Below are 18,821 nucleotides of genomic sequence, written 5' to 3' on the forward strand. Positions count from 1 at the left end.
AAGAAAAAGTCTGGAATGCAGTTGCTGCCAACCATGTAAGGTTAAAATCATGTATAGTAAATGTGTGTAGGATGCGATTTGATTGTAACAAAGAAACAATATGATGAAACCCTGGAAATACAAAACAACAACGAAAACCACCCCTGTACAGCACATTGATTTCCCTTCTTTCCACCAGGAGCACCACACAGTGGGAGGTTCAGGGGAGCTCATGTCTTGCTTACGCAAAGTCATGGGCAGGATATTCAAAACAGGCAATGATACACAAAACGCACAACAAAAGTAAACAGTTGTGTGATCCTTGAGGAACAATATGTGCGAACAGCAAACAGCTACAAAATGTATGTGAAAAATGTGGGTTTTCAGTGGCGGTGCAGAAAAGCCCATTGTGTTGTTTAACACGGATAGTAAGCTTCCTGTACCTCCATTAATGCTCTGTTGTCCATATGTACTGAAGATAGAGGTAAAAACTTAACTATGCAAAATACATTTTGGCGGTTTACATCAATAATCAAGGAAGGCAGTGACATGGAAGAGCATCTCACATGAACAACGGGGAATTAATGAGAGGAAAGTATGGATGGGCCCTAAGACACAGGACACTATACATGCTGAGGAAGCTATTTATAGTACATCACATGGAAAGACAGTTGCAGGTGGCTGAAAATAAATCATGTATCAACTTCAAAGGTCTGCGGGTCTCCTGTCACAAACAGTGTTGGAGCACGGCTTCCCATATTCAATCATGCATGGTGATAGTGAAAGATTCAGGTGCAATCTGTGGCAACTGTAGTAAGAAGAGTGCAAATCCTGGGCTAGGAAAGACCCCGAAGAAACACTGCAAGCCACAGCAGACAGCAGTGAGCTAAGTGCTCTTCAAGAGTAGCCCCTTTCACACTGCCACAATGTAGTGTTATTGAATTCAGGTGGAGGGTACATATCTGTGCATAGGCTCTGTTCAGAGAGGGACATGAATGCACAAGGGAGCTCAGAAGAACACATGAGGGACTCCATCACAGCTGCCATTCACGCATTTTTGAATGTATCAGCAGTTCATTGTCTCTTCTTGGGTAACACAGCAAGGATAAGAGCAGAGTGGGAAGTGCTTGCATCTCCTTGAGTTCAATCAACCCCCCCCCTCACCCTTCCTCTCTCCTTCCCCATCATTAAATACCTTTTATCTGAAATGTTGATTTGGTAAATGAGCTGCTATTCAGCATGCGAGGAGGGGGAAGCTTCCTCCAATTTTCGCTCCATGTAGTGATTGCGGCACGGAGAACGAATCTTTGCAAAATGACAACACCATGGGGCAAATCTTCAATGAGATATATACACAGATTTTAAACGCTGCAACCGTCATTTACATTAATGGGAGCCGTATGGCCAAACCGCTGAGCTAGAAGTGGGGGGACGGGGGACGGGGACGCGTCTTGCCCCCAGCCTCTCAGGTGAAAGGAATTGGAAGCATTAGGAGAGGGAACAAAAGATTCAATTCGGCCTCTGTGTGAGACTGACAGAAGACCTATCACTGAGGAAGAACTGTCACTCACTACTAGCTAATCACAGTGACAGGCAGCAGGGGACAGGTATTGAAGGCTCAGGGAGAGGGCCGGAAACCTTTTGTGCATCGGTGACTGGAAATTCTAAATGAGATCCGCTGTGGTGACAGAAAGCACAAATCTCAGCAGCTTGCGAAAAGTGTGGGGAAAATGGCAATTATTTAACACTAGTTAAAAGCCTGACCAAAGGCAGGCTGGGTTGGGGTGGGGTGGGGTGTGTGTGATTGAGCTCTCCTCTCTCTCTCTCTCTCTCTCTCTCTCTCTCTCACACACACACACACACACACACACACACATCTACCTACTGGCACTTCAACCCAATGGCTTCTCCTCTTGCATCTGGAGGCCATTCACACCAGAACCACGTAGCCCTATATTCCTTGGCAGCAAAGGAAAATACTTATACCTCATCCTTCCCCAACAAACCCAAGATGGCTAACAACTTTTCTTAAAGGAATTAACCCTCCCCCCCAAAAAAAAACCAGTTTGATGACCACAACAATAAATGCAATAAAAGGTTAAACAGCAGAGTGAAAAGATGAAGAAATACAAACCACCCATAAAAAAAACCCTTCACTTTTGGAGAGGAATTAAGACCACTCCCAACTATTCATGACCGAAAAGTCTTCCTAAAAGGGAAGGTTTGGATCATCCATAGACGACTACTAGAGAGTGGATGCAGGGATGAGGTAGGCAATGAAACCACACTAGATATGTCCTTGTTGTTCTTCTTGTTGTTACTCAGACCAAGTGGAGGCCAAATGCTATAATTTCTGCAATGTCTGTATGGCCCTGATAGCACTGTGGTTTTTGTTATCCAGCTCACTGCTATTGTTCAAACAATTGTCATTTTTTAAAAGTCATTCTTCTTCAGGCTGCGATGAAATGGGGCCTCATATCACATAGACAGCCAGGTTGGTTGCCCTCTTAGAATCCACCACCAGGTGGATCCTGCTGAACTCAGCTTTATTTAGGTCGCTGGAAATGTCAGGGGTTCTCTAGAGCCCCAGAGGTTGTCTCATTCTGAGGATCCCATGAGGTTCAGTCGTGCTAAATAAGTCACTGTGTCCATGACTCATGGCACTTGTGGCTTCTGAGAAGTGATTCAGATATGAAATACTGTTTTGACTGTGCTAATTTGAGGATAATCTAAATGGGAGAGAAATTGGTTTTTTGTTTTTTTTAAAGAATAATATTAATAATGTTATTGTGCCTCATTTCTCAGGGGGCTATTTTTTTCTTACTTGACTGAACATTCTAGACTAAAAATCCTCAACTTGGTGTAACTAGGGAGTTCCCCAATATAGTTGTGTAGCATGGGGAGGCAACAGGGCTGGTTGGCTTGGGCGCAAAATCCTAAAGCAGTTTTCTGCAGGCCTGCAGAGACTGAATTTACAGAAAATGAGGTCCTGTGGCAACGGGATGCCTTTTGAGATGGGTCGTTACTTGAAGCTTTTCAAAAAATTATCTCAATCAGGGGTTGCCAAACTGTGGTCCATGAGCTTCATTCAGGTAGTTTTCAGCATGTCTTTGGATTTGTGGTTGAAGACAGGAGACAGTATAAACCTTGCATGAAATATTCATATTAACTTTTAATTGGCTTTTTATTCTTCCTTTTATTTCTTATAATTCATTGCACCTTGATTTCCATGGAATTCAAACTGTAATGCAATAAAAAAATATAAGCAATAGAAAGCAATTAAAATGCAATTAAAAATCATCCAGCATTGTAATTGCTACAACAGGCAGGAAAAAAATCATTAAGTGGTCCACCAAGAACCTCAGCAATTATTAGTCTGTGGGGCAAAGTTTGGGAACCACTGATCTAGATGACTTAGCTATGTGTCTCTGTGTTTCTGATGAAGGTGAGAGAGTAATAGATAAATTGATTTGAACGCCCCATTCAGAGAAATGGGGCCATGCACAAAATAGGCTTTTTCTTTCTTTCCTACCCTGTTCTCTCAGCTTCTTTTCTCTTTCTCAAGACCCATGAAGTCTACTGGTGTTGACTATATAAAGACACAAAAGGGGAGGGGGAGATATATCATTTAACATCATGCACTCAGAGTACAATGAAAGCACCTGTGTTTTGACAAGAAAACTCAGTACATGTGACATGAAAATTGCACAAAAGAAATGGTAGATCAAAACAAGTACAGCTCAGATGAAGCACATTTAAATTAAGCAGTACTAGAACAAGGAATGGTCAGCTTTTAAAATGGCACATTTTCTTGCTAGCCACTTTCTGCCACAATGTAACCCTTGTTACAGAGTCTACCTTCCCCACCCCTACACACCCAGAAGAAACTGGCTTTTCTGAAAGTTGAGATGCCATAATTCACCACAGGTGCACTGATGAATAGGATAAAATGACACAAAATCACACTTGAAGTAAGCTAATCCTTGAAAAGTTAATTTCTAGTTTCTGGAAGTGCTCTTACAACTAGTAAATATAATAGCACCCTGAAATGCTATTAGCAAGATATGATTTATGAGCTATGGTATCTCTCAGTAGCTTCAAATTGTGTGTGTGTATGTGCATGCGTACATTGTTGCTAATTGAAAGCAACAACAAAAAAGCCAGTGCTGTTGAGTTTTTCAATACCCTACTGAAATTCACACACAGCCCTATACACTCAGAAGATGTGCCTGGAGTGAGTTTAGGACCTGCTTCACCTATCAGAAGACAAGTACAGTCGGTTTGAAAGATTGGATTATAGGAGGTTTCCATCCAATTCCATCACCCATACATCTCAGGTACCAGCTGGGAGGTAGATAGTGTCACCCTTCACCAGTCCTAAAAACTGATAATGGAGCTGATGCATGCATCAACACCAGGGATGGGGAAATCTGTCAGTTTCAGTTTCTCCCAATTTCTCATTCCCGTTTCCTAATCTTTAGTTTAGTACAGTCAAACCTCACTTCCAGAACACCTCCGTTTTGGAACGTTTCAGCTCCTGAATGACGAAAACCCGAGAGTAACTGCTTCGGTTTTTGAACGATTTTCAGAATCGTTTTCATTTTTTCCTATTGACTTTGCAGCCAGCCCATTGATTCTCGGTTTTAGAATACTTTCGAAGCCAAACGGTCTTCTGGACCGGATTAAATTTGAAAACCGAGGTTCCACTGTACACTACATTTCTGCACCAGTTCACAATCTCTTTCTTTTTGAAAGTCCTCACACACAAAAATTATCAGCAATTTTGTTTCTTCTAATAGACATATTTGTGGTAGTGGGTTATTTTGCTGGGAAACTGTACTGCAAACTATGGAGAATTGTGATTATCAAAGGATAGCTGCATTTTCATTTGCATAGTCTTTTGGGAAGTGAAAATTAGCAGTTTACTGCAAACTGAACAAAATTTTACCCCCATTCCTAGTGATAACCTGTTTCTTTCTACATACTGACTTCTGTGGAATTATCTGGCCCACATACAGAATTGGGTTTCATTGTTGATGGCCTTGTTGTCTATGAAAGATGAAGATCTACAAGCAAAATATGCCTTCCTTAGCCAACATTGGAAGGGGCCCAAACACAGGATGGTTCAAGGACCAGCAGACTGGAAAGTCATGAGGGTTTTTTTTGGTGCATTATGTAAAGCTGAAACCACCACTTTTAAGTAATTAGTATTAATGTGCTGTTGACTTTGGCTCTGAGTCACTGAATCAATGAAAGACAACACTTTTCCACCTTGCTCAGCTGTGACTTTCGCTGCTACTTAATACTTCAATTCCTTTTTGAACTTTTGGGTTGCTTGCTGAAGGAAGTTGTTTTTGTTTTCTTTCAAGTGTACTTCTTTTTCGCAATAGGTATCGCTTTCTTACTCAATGACCTTTAAAAGAAAACATACATGATTTCTTTTATATAATTTATGCTCTGTGACACAATGAATAATGGGATCCCCTAACCACCTTCAAGGTGCATGTGTAATGCTATATAAACTGATATGACTCATAAGACAAGCAGAGTGATGAAGAAGAAATAAGGCATCTTGCAGAAGTAACAGCTATTTTAGTGGGTGAAATATTAGAGCCGAAGGTTTTTGCTATTGATTGGTAAATACATTTGAGATTGCTCAACATTTGACTTTCCCCTGCATGGTATTGACTTCTGTTTTCTTCCCAGGATGCTTCTTAAGAAATTACTCGACGCATTTTCATTGAGATGGCTTTTAAGTCAATAGACCCCGTTTATTTCGCCTTGTGGTCTCCCCCTGCCTTGTCTTTACAGATTTATTTTTCAGTGAACCAAAGGAGAAACTTGAGACAGTGAGAGAAAAAGACAAAGCTGATAGGAAGAAAAATCCAGCATCCGAAACAGACCACAAATCATTCTTCAGTACTTATGTCAGCCTCTGCAGTTCAATATTGAGCAACCTCCCTATTAAGAGAGATCATTTTAAGTCATGGCGTTCAATCCTATATCCCAAGGGCAGCCAGTGTGGTGACCTCTAGACTACAGTTCCCCTCCTCCCTGACCATTGGCCGTGCTGGTTGGGGCTGATGAGAATTGTAGTCTGGAGAGCACTATATTGGGTACCCCAGCTGTTAACAGAGCGACAAGAAACTTGTTCAGGTCCAATAATTGCCATGAAAATATATCTGGACTCTGCAAACATGGCAGGTCTATGGAGTTAATAAAAGGGAAACTTGCTCATTCCAGTTATAAAAAAGGGTGTTACAAATTGTGTGGTGAGTACTTGGTGAAAATGGAATATTCCCCTGTTTAATGCTGCAAAGTTTCAGCTAGAGTATTCCAGAGGCACTGAGGTACTCTTCCCATATGCTATTTATCAGTTTCACTTCTCAGGTCTAGCTCCAGATTTTGAGAGGCCTGGCCTTGGGCAAGTTGCCCCAGCCATTTCTGTCACTACTGTCATCCTGGCCCATTTGCTTGCTGTCTTCTTCAGGGCCCAATCCACAAGGCTGTCCTCACTCCTGTCACTATGTGCTAGGACAGGGATGGGGAACCATATGTTTGGGGGCTGAATGTTGCCCTCCAAACCTCTATGCCTGGCCCTCAGGACTCTCTACAGGCCGTACCCCTCACTGCCACTGCTTTGCAATACTAGTGCTTTTGGCTGGCTGGAATGTGTTCCTGAACTCTAATGATGACCCTTGCTTGCATGGATGGAGGACAGAGGTGTGTGTGTGTGTGTGTGTTGGAAGGTAACATTTACATCCATTGCACTGCCCACTTTTGCTTCTTTTCCCTCCCATTATAGGCATGTGGCCCTCAGAAGCTTGCTGAGAAGGGAACGTGGCCCTCAGCCTGAAAAGGGTTCTCACCCCTGTGATAGGGTTATCTGGCCAACAGCATGTGATTTAACAGCTGTCAGCATCCCAAACCCTGAGGCTCAAGGCAAGGCCTGGTGATGTCACAACAACATTCTGAAGGCGAAAAGGCATCAACAGCTAAGAGAAGAAACAGAAGGCTCTAACGATTGACAGGGAACCCCCTGCCACAGCATAGGCCTTGGCAGGTGCTAGAGAATACTGACTCCAGATGCCAGCCCTGCCACCAGTATGTAGTAGGTCAAACTGGAGGTGGCCACTGGTTTCCTTCAGTACTTTCAGGCACAACAAATCTGGCAAATTCCCTCCACTTCTGCATTGAAAATTGCATGCACATCGGGTGCAGCTCTCAATGTTGGTAACGAATGCTCCCACATCTCTTTTATTGGGCATATCTGCCAAGGAAAACCACAATTGGGTCCTGTATCCCAGCAGCAATGTGAGCACTATGTGTCCATGCAGTGAAACAGGTAAGGATATAATAGTTGGAGGCGAACGGTTTGCTCACTGCTTCCTGCGTAGAAGCCTAGGAAATTGTGTCACGCTGTAGGAACTCTTAAACACCATATGGAGAGCTTGAGCTGAGCTTCGTCCCTAAAGTGTTTTGAGTGGTGGTGGACTGAATAGCAGCTTGCGTTAATGATAAAGCACTCAGAGAAATGCTTAGCTATGAACACTCTTGAATCTGGGCTGCCAATTCAGAATGTTTAAAAACAGCACCTTGTCACAAGGGCCCTGTGAGTGAGCTTTGATCTCTGAAACCAGATCAGATTTAACTGCTCACTCACAAGGGCCTCACAACACTGTACTAAGCAACAACATGAAAACACAGGCAAGGGTCAAATGCACCATTAGGAAGCAGGCAAAGATGAAAGAGTTGAAAGCAGAGAAGGAGCAAATTAAAAGCTCCCCCCCGCAAAAAAAATGCCAGCACCTAGAGGGACATATATTTGTACTTTTCAGTTTTTCAGACTTTTCCAGTGATCAGGATGTCTTATAGTTAGGGATGGGCAAATCTGTCAATCTAGAGTTCCTTTCATTTCTCAGTTGTCCCCCCATCTGAAATTCATTTCTCTACATTTCCACATCAGCTTACAATTTCTTTTGCAAGCCCTAATTACAATTCATTAGCATTTGGTGAAACTTTCTCCTAATAAACACAATTTTGTGTGCAGTTTTACCTAATAGGCATATTGTTGTTTTTTGCGAAGCAACTTCCCTATATATATATGTAATACATTTTTAAATGTTATTTTCACCAATATATGCATTTTATGCAAACTTTACCTAATATGTGAATTTTTTTGGTACACATTACTTGGCTGGGGAACTGCATTGCAAAATTCAGAACAGTGTGAGTTTTGAAGGATTGTGTTTCAGTTCGTATATTATTTCAAGAAATGCAAATTAGTTAGGTTTGCCATTAAATGTGAACTGAATCAAAATTCTCCCCATCCTGCTTGTAGTGCATGAGTGCCAAATGTAAATGTTCCTATGCATTACAGAAGTGCCCTAATGATTTTGATACCCCTATCAACGAGGTGTTGCCCTGCCTGCCTGTCAACATATTTCTGGCTTCCCTTAAATACCTATGTATTCCATTTCCTCTGAAGCATGGACACATTTAAGTCCCTCTCTGTGAAAGTCCCCTCTCCATGATTTACAAGTGGTTCTGTTTGATTGTAATTTATTTGAATCATGCCTTAAAATGTACTAGGGACACTTCTACAAGGAAAAATAAATAAACAAATCCCTGTTCCAAATCCCAACTAAAATTTAAAAATGTGTTTGTGTGTATATATGTTAAGGATTCATATTCATCATCATTTGTCACAAGATAAAAGTAATTTAATTCAACGTTAAAATTAAGAACTCGGATGAAGAGAGCAGAAAAACCAAAGATTTGAGCAAAAGACAAATACTGTACTGTATTTATTAAATGAGAGTGATATAAAAATCAGCAGTGTATATCAAATGGATTATGCAAAGCCCTTTAGGTAATATTGTCTAGATTCAGTTTTCAGGCTTTTGTTCTTGTAGATGTTGCTGGTGTGACAAAGCATCTCTCTGTTTTTACCTCCTGTGGGGAATATAATCACAATTATCAAGCCTGAAATGATAAGTGCATTGACCCTGAGAAAATGGCAAGATCTAAAGGGTGAAAAGCCCTGTGCAGTATTAGACACGGAGTCAAGGAAATCTAAATATTGGAGGAAGGGGATGTGTCAATATTTTAGGGCAAGATGGAGCAGATAAAATATGCAAATTAACCAGCATGTAATTCAGGTGAATTGTTTGCTGTGGTGAATGGAGTGTCATCATAAATGTGCTCCTTGAACCATCTGACCACCAAATTTCTGTACAGCTTTACCTAGAAGCAGGTTGCACTGAATTTACTTCAAAGTGCAGTTGTTCAGTCTGCTCAGTTTTGAAATGAATAAAAAAACCTAGCCAGGTATAACAATAGTACACTATTTAAATACAAAGCAAGAGGGAGGGAAAATGATAGCTTCCAAAGACAGGCAATGCCTGATGTGGTGGGAGCATTCAAGCTGCAATTTACCCCACCTAGAGTCTGAAGTGGTTCAGTCCAGGAGCAGCCATTCCACATTATACTTCTGAATATAATTTATATCCAAGACATTTGAATTATCCCCTACACACTAATGTGGTTCTTTACCAATGGGAAATATGCCTCTTCTGCCATATCGATCAAAAATATTAAAGGTGCGGGGGGGAGGTAAGTGGGACAATACTAAAACTATAAAGGAGTCCTTCTCCTGAAGGTGATATTCAAAGGAAAAGAGTTTTAAAAGGATAATTATCAGTTCTGTATAATGTACAAGAGAAGAGCCATAGTTCAGTAGTGAAGCAAGCTAAACACACAAGAGCCATAACAAGGTCATAGCCTATTTAAACACTGCTTCAAAAATCTTCATAGGGAGCAATTCATAAATGAAAATAAGGTTATAAGCAGCAACAATATTCTAGAAGAAAATAACACTTGCTAGGACTGATTCATGCTTGTTCTGTGACTGATAAATCTTCTCAGCTCTCTAGATTTTTGTAAATATTGTATGCATATTTGGTGTGGACAAAAATCTAAAGGTAGTGTAGAATATGTTTTTGATTGAAGTATGTCTCTGAGAGGAAGACCTGTTTCTTTGGGTTTTTTTAAGGGAGCACTCAGGTCAATTTTAATGTTAGGCAGAAGGGTGATGGGGTTAGGGTCAGGGTGTGTAGAGGGAAGTAGCTTCTGTTCTGGAGCAGCAGAAGAGTTGACTGAGTTACTTCCACAGAAGAGATCTTTAGGGCTGCTGAGGCATTGTATTTCCACAAGGAGCTAGAAGCAGAATTAAACCAGATTCCACAGAGCACTTTATTGCTATCCAGTAATGTCCTTCCTTATGGCCAGGATCCTCCCTCGATGCTCAGCAAAGGTCCCACAACCGTTTATCATTAATACCCAAGCCAGCATCAACAGGAAGCAATAAAACTGACTGGACCCACAAGTAAATAACTATTAATTGAAGTTTCCTGGAACCTTTGTGACTCTAAAGGCTGCAGGTGGCTATCAAAGCCAGCATTTTTCAAAAAAATAAATCACAAGCTGTTTGCTTTGCATTATCTGATGAACTGATGAAAGTGAGATGCATCAGTAGATTGATGTTTACTGGAATCCCCTCGCCAAAATCTATGTTCTTTTTTATTTCCCTGCTTCAGTAATTAGTAAAATGATGTTAGTGCATTTCTCCTCAAAGCTATATTCACCTTTATGCCATTTGCATGCTAATTTACCAGAAAGCTAGCAAGGTATTTGCATGTTTTTCCATCTAATTTGCCATCAGTACCATTTATAGCAGGTGCAACACTAATAAGCAACTCAAGTAATCAGCCTAGGTAGAGAAGCTTCTGAGTTTCATAAAACATTAGTGGCTGGCCGCTCTTTTGTGCACTCCAACCCTGTTAATGCTGCTTTGGAGAAGAAGAAGAAGAAGAAGAAGAAGAAGAAGAAGAAGAAGAAGAAGAAGAAGAAGAAGAAGAAGAAGAAGAAGAAGAAGAAGAAGAAGAAGAAGAAAGAGAAAACTGAAGTCAGTGGAAATGGCAGATTTGGGCATTAGCATTGGGGGCATTGGGAAGAAGTACAGTGGTACCTCGGGTTACATACGCTTCAGGTTACAGACTCTGCTAACCCAGAAATATTACATCGGGTTAAGAACTTTGCTTCAGGATGAGAACAGAAATCGTGCTCCAGCAGCGTGGCAGCAGCAGGAGGCCCCATTAGCTAAAGTGGTGCTTCAGGTTAAGAACAGTTTCAGGTTAAGAACGGACCTCCGGAACGAATTAAGTACTTAACCCGAGATACCACTGTATAAAGCATGTTCTTTTGTGCATTAGTTAATAATAGCCAACAGTACTAACTGTTCATAACCTTGTCCTAGCCCAGGTACCTGGAATTAAGTTCTGTTACTTCAGTGACATGTAAAGGAGGATGTTGTTAAGTGAGTGACCTGGGAAACTTTCTTCACTACCCAGTTAACAAGAGCAGAAAGGGCTGGAGGGGGAGGTCCATACCCAAGCAGCAGAACATGCTTTGCACATAGAAGGTGCCACATTTAATTCCCAGCATCTCCACATACGGCTAGGAAGGCTCTTTCTTGGAAAACTGCTCCCAGTCTGTGCCAGCAGTATTGAATTAGATGGGCCTATGGTCTGTCCAGGGCCCCATTTGCACTACACATTTAAAGCAGTATCATCCCACTTTGAGCTTCCCCCAGAGAATCCTGGGAACTATAGCTTGTGATGCTGAAAGTTGTCAGGAGACCTCTTTTCCACCCACAGAGCTGCAATTCCCAGAGTTTGGAAGGAAGACTGATTGCTAAACCGAGCTGGAAATGTGAGCTGTTTGTTCCAACTGTTGAGTGAGCAGCTGAATAACCAACCTATGACTAGTGCCCCCACACCTAATATCCAAAGGTGGATTTAAGGGAGCACGATGGGTTCGGTCACACTGGGTGCAGAGCTTCTGGTGTGCAACTGCAGGCACCACAACTATGATGTCCTATGGGAGGCAACAGGTGGGGGGTGCTGGCTTTTGGCATTGCACAGGGCACCACTGAAATTTGAGACAGACGCCAAGGTCCGCCACTGGGCTGGCCCCTATGTGGACCACACTGTGCTTGGTTGGAGGCCTGAGATCCAATCACTCACTCATGGATCCATTGATCCAAGGGTATCATTATTCAGATACCTTCAGAGAAGATGCAGCTGTACCACTGTACTCTCACACCACAATCGTGCAGCTTATGACTTGTTTGTGTGGTCCCCCCCCCCCAGAAGGTAAGCAACAAAAGACATAGTTCAACCCACTGGATAATTCCTCCAGCAATAAAGTAAGGCTCAGGTGCTTCATAAGGCAATACAAGGCCAGGACAGTGTGGGGAATCTTTGCTGGTTCCAAGCACTCCATCCTCCTCATCTGGGTTTGGACCTGAAAGACCCAGCAAGTGAAATTTGTGACAGCATTGACAACAGCATTGCAGATCACAGGCACTGCTGTTAAGGCAGGCTTGTCCAAAGTCTGTTTCGGGGGCCTAATCCAGCCTGCCGGTCGGTTTAATCTGGCCCCTGTGGCAGTTTATTTCCTGGGGTAAAATCCTAAAAACACCTCAACAACTTCAATCCCCCCCCAAAAAAAGGTTAACAACTTTGGTTGGCCCTCACAGCCCTCCACTTCATCAAATCTGGCCCGCTTTGGGAAAAAATTGGACACCACTGTGTTAAGGCATCAGCCTTGGCTTCAAGCTTTCTGGCCTTCTGACGTTTGAGCCAATGTGAGATAGCCTTAACTCTGTTCTTAAACATATATATATAGAAAAGGCACACTAGCCTGGGAACTTCCTCTCTGCCCAGAACACTGGAGGCTATACACCACACCCCCTCAACAGTATTTATAGGAACTCAAACACTGAGATCCTGCTCTGTTCCAGTAACAAGAAGCCGAAAACACCAGCCTGAAGATGACGAGTGAGACCTCGTCGAAACGTCGCCTAGACACCCCAACTTTTACACGGGAAGACACCCGAGGACACCAAAACCTGCATATATATATATATATATATATATATATATATATATATATATATGGGTTTGGAATCAGACAGAGGTAGCTGAACTTAGGTCCCCTTGAAAGTCCTGTTGATTTCAATAACAATCGAAGTAACTTAGCCTGAATCCAACCCATAATTTATATTTTTGTTTGCAATATGTGTACATACTGAAACACAAACACGCTCACATATACGTTTCTACTCATGGAAGGGTGTGTTCTGTTATCGCAAGTGGAGAGCCCCAGGGTTCATGACCTACTTTGCTTGCCACTCAGTCCATTAGTAACACAGACTTTCAGGCATGCAGTGATGTCAGAGCTGTCAAGATCAATTAAAAACCTGTCCAATCCTTGCTGTCACATTAGCTTCAAGTCATTTCTGTCTCCTGTGTTTGTGTGTGTTTAAGTGCGTTTCCTGTCAGATTTTGTAGTTTTGAAAAATCTGACAGATGCTGTGCAGAACAGTTCTATAAACAGGACTTCAGACAACCTTTGCCAGGAGGAAGCATGTTTTCCAGATCAAAGCCAGTGTTTTAATTTTACACAAAAATGCCGTCCTTCCTTCTCCCTGTACTACATAGGATGCAGAAGATTTAGCAAAATGGTAGAAAGTGAAACTCTTAACTGGAAATGGAGAATCTAAAGAAAGTGGGTATCTTTTCCCTCTGGAACCTGGTCCGGCCCTACCATTAGGCAGAGTGAGGCAGCCCAGTCAGGCAGCAGATGCTGGGAGGGGGCAGGGGAGAGAGCAAGGAGTGGTGGCAAAGTCTTGGAGGGCAGAGCTATGTGTACCATATGTGTACCATATGTGTACCTGCACCCCTAAGCTAGCCCTGTTGCCCTCAGGTGCAGTGGAGGACACTGTTGCTCACTTCAGTGTTGAAGTAAGGTTCAATTGCCAGTTTGGTTGGCTTCTGTATGTTGAATGGAGGGAGCCATCTTGTATTTCATCTTGCCTTTTACCTCAGGCTGTAGAATGGCTTGAACTGGCTCTGTCTGGAACCCTCCCATGCTCTTCTCAGAAAGTCAGCGATGTGTTGAAGTAATGGCTCTTATGGCTCAAAGTTGGACTGCTCAGAACTGCTTTTGAACCGTATTTTCCAGTTATTGAACCCATGGAGAGGACCTTTGTGAGTTTAGGTGACACAACAGTGTCAAGGTCTTGACAGGTCTTGCTTTCCTTTTTGTCACAGGTCGCTGCAGTAGGAAATAGTGTGTCTGCCCAAATGAATATAATCATGAACCCGGCCAAATGGATCAAAACTGCATATCAGAATGAAGGACATGATTAAACTATAGTATAGAGCATGCTGCCACAAGATGTAGTGATAGACGCCAACTTGTACAGCTTCCAAAGGGGATTAGATAGATTCATAGAGGATAACGCTATTAGTGGCTATATGTTCTGGCCAGTCTCAGAGGCCCCATGCTTCTGGAAAACAGTTGCTGGACTTCATAAGAAGAAGAGTGCTGCTCATGCCTTGCTTGTGGGTTTCCCATAAGCATCTGGGTGGCGACTGTGAGAACAGAATGTTGAGCAGGGTTCTTCTTAGGTTCTTACAAAAGCATTGCAACTGCAGAATCCAGATTTCAATTTTAAAGCATCAGATTGCAGCCCTGTAGACCAAGTCGCCACATTCCTGACATTTAGAGCACACCCCATAGGAACACGGAAGAGGTTATGGGGAGTCAGAATCCCAGGTAGATGAGGCAAAGTCCTCACAGTGATTTTAGCTTATGGTCAGTTTAGTACCTGCACTCCAGTCAAGATTTGCTAAGAGCTTAGGCACAACTTAAACACAGTTTTGTTATAAGTATTTACAATTGCACAGAGAGATAGAGATAGATAGATAGATAGATAGATAGATAGATAGATAGATAGATAGATGATAGATAGATAGATAGATAGATAGATAGATAGATAGATAGATAGATAGATGATAGATAGATGATAGATAGATATAGATAGATGATAGATAGAGGGCCTTGTTTACAATTACAACTCTGCCTGAATCATGCTCTTTGTGTGCTGATTGAGTCAGATGAGTGGGGGTATCCTACAGGGCAATATGAGGAAGCCTGAAATTGAACAGGGACAGATAACTCAGCTCCATGAGTCAAAAGGGCTTTGGTGGTTTCCTCTATTCATGGATCACCTTGCCTGGCCTGCCTGCCTGCCTGCCTGGCCTCTCTCCTTCCCAACGCTTTCCCCCACCCCGTCCCCTCCTCTGCTGGAGCCACCTGCTGGGCAGTGAGGGGCTGGCAGTGGCTGCGGTGGCTGGAGCTGGGCTGGGCTGGGCTGGGCTGAGCACAGACCCAGTGGAGAGGAGGCAAGGCCCAGGGCTGAGGCAGCAGTTCCCTCCAGATTGGACTCCCAATTTCCCCCCTCCTGCTCCTGCTCCCTTCTTCCTTCTTTTCCTCCCTTCCCAAAAGTTCGTGTTTTAATAACTACCTGTTGTAGCCTGATCGTACAGTGAAGCGCATGCATGCGCAACAGACACATTTCCTGAGAATGCAATTTAACCCTTCGTATGCAGCCAAACTAACCAGCAAATTCCATTATTTCCCATTTAATTTCATTAATTCTTTGATATTTGTGCCCAGAGGAACTTCTGAGTGTTCTTGCCAATATTCACAAATCAGGCCACACTCCCTGTATATATCAGGGGCTTGCAAAATGGGGACTTGCACATTTCCAGCAAACCAAGTGAGATAAACCTCAAAAGGTACTTTAAAAAGAAGTATTTTCATATCACTTCACTCCAGAGGGTTGTTATGCCTCTAGCATTTTAAGTAAAATGTAACTCATAATCAGAAGCAAAGGTCATTTCATATCTACTGCATGAGGAATGTGCTCTGCTGACTACATTTATGCGAAGCACATCAGGCAGAACAAATATTTTGAAGTTCTTCAATAAATAGTTTTTGGCACCTTTTTTTGCTCACTTGGTTTGTTGATTTTGGAAGCTGGTGCTGCTCTCCTTTGTTTCATTTTTGTTGACTCTTACATATCTCCCCTTCACTTAAAATGGCTGCAGAAGCCCATTATTCTTTGGACCCCTCTTTTCTGTGAGAAAATGGAGGACAGTGAATCATGGCCAGAACACTCTAATTGAATCCTCCATTCTCGCTCTAAATGGTCCCTGAAATGAATTTAATTGGTTGGCTGGTGTGACAAGGTGCAAACTTCAAGTAGTTCCTTGTGAAGCTCTTTGGTTTTGTTGAAATCACCTTGCATTGACAAGCAGGAATAACCTGAGGTTTTAACATCGTTATGGGTATTTTATTTTATTTTATGTTGTTTTGTTTTGTTTTTGCCCTCTTGGCTCCTGAGTTAGGGGGAAAGAAAACAATTGGGAAAAGCAGTCTTTATTTTGGAAGGCTGCACATCTTTACTTCAGAATGTCTGTTTTTGCAAAGTTGCTTCAGTTCAACCTCCTCATCCCCATCCATGATTTCAACATTAAAAGTTCTTTTATGTGGCATTATGTGGTGAAGTAACTGACCACTCGGCTAAGTATACTGTAGTCATTGCCTAGTTCAACTTCAGATGTGGCCCAAGCCACTGTAATTGACCTGAAGAAATATTGTTGTCATTCGTGCCTATTGCACTGAAGTAGAGTTACCTACAAAGCCACAAACAAACCATCATTTAAAGGGTTGGGGGGGGGGTTGTAGCACATATAATTGAATAGAATTTCCCTGTCCAAATCCACAATCCTTTAAATGCTCCAGAATTCAGTAAGAATTCAGGCTGTTTACACCCTAGCCCACTTGTAGAATTAAAACACACACACACACACCTTTTTTTCTCAATTTGGAATCATTTGAACTCATTCTTTCAATCTAGATTGATTCTAGATCCTGCCATCCACAAGGGTAGGCATAGTTTCTTGGCAGCCAGTGTTTTTGCACAGACCTGAGCATCTTCTTTGATGTGCAAATGCTTGGCCATTGATTCATAATGTCCTACATTCAACCAGCCCAGCTAGCCTAGTTTGCATAAGCTAAACTGAGGAATTTCCTTTGGCACAGTTCAAGAGAACTACTGCACCCTATATTTCCCTCCTTCATTCAATATCCCAAATATTAGCTAGAGTCTGACATTCATTAATTTATTATCCCTAGCTAACAGGACCAGTGGTCAGGGATGATGGGAATTGTAGTCCCAAAACAGCTGACGGACCAAGTTTGGCCATGCCTGATTTAGGGTTTGATGTCACAAAACAAAGGAATACAGGGTGCTTCCTTATGCTGAGAGTCAGGCTGTTTTGGTCTGTCTAGCAGTGACTGGCAAAAACTCTCCAGGATTTCAGACAGAAAAGGCTCCCAGCCCTACCTGGAGATGCCAGGCTTTAACTTGGGACCCTGGCCCTGCAAAGCACGCAGGTGCTGTGCCCCTGAGCCACAGCCCTTCCCCCAATAAGTCAGGGTTTTAAAATGGCCACGGCGTCAAGTGACCACTTTGCCATTCAGGCTGGTTGCTGCCAGAAGAACTGGTACAAACCAGACACAGTGTAAAGTTAATAGATAACTAGGGTCTCGAGGGGAACCTGGGAGATAGCCAGAATAACAGTGCCCAGCCACTTAATTAGCAAGCGCGGTAATTTAGGATGGGCACTACCTGGAAGCGTTACAGAAGACCTCGTTGACCGCCGCATGCCTCTCGGAGACACGAGCAACGGTCATTACCGCCACAGCAAATGCTGAAAGAACCGAGCCTTTGAGCGCAGCTTGACACTGCTGTAATCAAGTGCTGCTCTTAATGTACTCCTGCAAATAATCCTCGCTCGTGTCACATGCCGGCAGCAAAGTGCTGCAGCAGGGCCCCCCTCTGGAAGGCAGGCTTATTTCCAACCTTCGTTTTTTCGCTGAAGGAAGGACATTTGTGCCATTGTGCAAGGCTTAGCCAAATTGGTTGGGCCTGCCGCCTTTTGCAGCTCTCGCTGCAGGGCGGTGTCACTTTAGCCACACGGGTTTGGGGTAATGTGATTGGTGTGATTAATGCTAGCAGCTTGGCTCAAGGTGTGTGCAGTGCTGCTCTTTCCTCAGCTGAAAAACAATACGGGCTTGTCATTTTCCAGAACAAAGGCAGGAAACATCGAGAGAAGCAGCAGCAGCAGAACTCAGTATGGTAGTTTACTGCTTGATCGAGCTGTGCTTTCTGTGGAAGAACAAAAGGAGCAGGCTTGGCTACCATATATGGTGCTGTTTAAATGGCACAGGCCAGTCTCTCCCAACCTGGCGCCCTCCAGGTGTCTTGGACTACAACTCCCATAGCCCCAGCCAGCGCAAAACATCTGGGAGGGAGAGCCAAGTTGGGAAAGGCTGGCCCTGATCATTCAGGACCATAATTTCCAAGAAATACATGCCAAAAACATTTTCATTTTTCCTCATAATACTGCTTTAAAATAGCTTGGGATTGGTCAGAAGTGTTTAACTTCATTCAGAATGGTATGATTTTGTTTTGAACATAATATATCCACGTATATATATATAAAAAATAATTAAAGGAGGGAATCTCACTGCACACAAATTATCGGTGATATCTAAGCCATACTCAGAATATACCCATTAATTTAAATGAGAGTGCTTAAAGGTCACCCCATGGTTAAAGTCCCGATACACTATTACTTATTTAGAGAGAACAAATACATTTAGGGAAGTCATTATGCCTCCATTAAGCCTTCCTGAGCTGTACTAAAAGTGCATTGGGTGCTGTGAAACATAGTGTGCTCCATAAATGTTTGTGGCATTTTCCCCCATTATCACACACGAAACAAATTTGGCATAATAAACTAAAACAAAAGTCTAGGTTAGTCAGGGATGAAATCTACATGGCACAGTTGAGTCCCTGC

At 42.7% G+C, this 18,821-nt stretch overlaps 1 long non-coding RNA gene across 3 annotated transcripts; it reads right to left on the reverse strand.

Moving 5' to 3' along the window:
• Positions 1–8,758: 8,758 nt before the first annotated feature.
• On the reverse strand, positions 8,759–18,294 carry LOC309368889. 3 transcript variants are annotated; one of them, XR_014167951.1, is made up of 5 exons: positions 17,588–18,294; positions 15,910–16,030; positions 13,927–14,089; positions 12,225–12,345; positions 8,759–8,934 (listed from the first exon to the last, which is right to left on the reverse strand). It is a non-coding gene; the product is annotated as an uncharacterized lncRNA (long non-coding RNA). The 3 variants fall into 3 exon arrangements; XR_014167952.1 differs by lacking the exon at positions 17,588–18,294 and adding an exon at positions 17,303–17,536; XR_014167953.1 differs by lacking the exon at positions 17,588–18,294 and having other exon boundaries at positions 15,910–17,063.
• Between the last annotated feature and the right edge of the window lie 527 nt (positions 18,295–18,821).

The sequence above is a fragment of the Podarcis melisellensis genome (assembly GCF_964234715.1).
Source record: "Podarcis melisellensis genome assembly, chromosome: 4".
Taxonomy (NCBI): Eukaryota; Metazoa; Chordata; class Lepidosauria; order Squamata; family Lacertidae; genus Podarcis; species Podarcis melisellensis.